Source organism: Meleagris gallopavo, chromosome 5 (genome assembly GCF_000146605.3).
Source record: "Meleagris gallopavo isolate NT-WF06-2002-E0010 breed Aviagen turkey brand Nicholas breeding stock chromosome 5, Turkey_5.1, whole genome shotgun sequence".
NCBI lineage: Eukaryota > Metazoa > Chordata > Aves > Galliformes > Phasianidae > Meleagris > Meleagris gallopavo.
In genome coordinates this window covers 29,982,244-29,983,615 of record NC_015015.2, presented here as the reverse complement: position 1 = coordinate 29,983,615, position 1,372 = coordinate 29,982,244, and positions in this window count along the sequence as shown.

Sequence of the window (1,372 nt, the reverse complement as noted above, 5' to 3'; positions counted from 1 at the left end):
GAGCGCAGGTTCGGGGGAGCGGAGGCGGTGTGGGGCGCGGGGCTGTTCCCCGCCGAGGGAGCTGCTCGGGGGATCCGAACGAAGGGGCTCCGGAGCACCGAGCTCTGTTCCCCTCTCTCCCTTTCAAACACCCTCTGTAATCTTCCTTCCGAGTGTTGGCCGCGGACTACGGCATAAATAATAAATACACCTCGCTCCGCGCCTTCTCCCTTCCTAATCTCGAGGAATCTGATGGTCTCTTTAATCAAATGAGTTTGCACCGCTTCTTCGCGGGGCTAATTTCGGGGATTTTAACCACGCTTCGGGTAAGGGCCTGTTTCGGATCTCACGATCCTGCGACTCCAGGAACCGAGCCCATGCAAATGGGTCCGAACTGAGCTCCGGTGAGCATCACCGGACCGTAGTGTGTATGGACAACAAGTTTTGGCAAAAATAAAAAATAAAAATAAAAAGAGAAAAAAAACCTCTGATTCCCTCTCCCATTGATTTCCACACACTAAGTTGCAGTGAAGGAGCTGTGAAGGTCTCCCAGAGCCAGACACGATCCCCAGCAGCACTCCGCACCTCCCTGGCACACAGCCCCAGTCCTTTCGGCTCCACGGACACCCCAAAACGTGCCCTATCCCCACAACAGAAGCGTTTCTCTGGCCCCTCGTATCGCCACTGCACCGCCGCCCTGCGGAGCCCCGCGGAGGCAGAGTCCTCTCCCAAAAGCGGGGTTTCGCTCGATGGGAGAACAGGAGAGCAGCTCCGGTTTTCCCTGCCCCTCTGCATGTCGAATTTGTTACTCAAAAACGAGTTTTCCGAAGAAGGCCCTTCACAGAAAGAACAAAATCAGCAACAATCCCAAACCAACGCGAACACAACCTGTCCGCTGCCCGGGCTTGGGGCTGGGAGACAGCATCATAAAATTTACGGCGTCCTTAACAACTGCCAAGGAACAGCATTAACATTCCCTTTAATTGAGAAAACATTGATTTTTAACTCTGGAAAGAACGCAACAGTAATTTAATTGCAAACTTTCACCGATATAGCAGCATCTCAGGGAGGCAACATTCCATCTTTAATAGACCTACTTTATGAAGTGATAAAACCAAAGAAAACCTGACAAATGGGCGACTGCGACCGTGAGACAAAAGTTATCTGCATTCCCTCTCCGTCTGTGTAGCCCAGAACACCGCACTGCCCCGCGCAGGGGGACAGCAGAGGTTGGGTCCTGGAGCGGAGCAGCAGTTCATGCTCTAAATAACAGTTTGTCTTTACTGGGTGAGGAACGATGGATAGGGATTGAGGAAATACTTATCACAAAATGGGGGCCTCTTTTAGAAAGTAGCCCAACGAGTAAATACTCCTTCCCTTCCCTTGTCCGTTA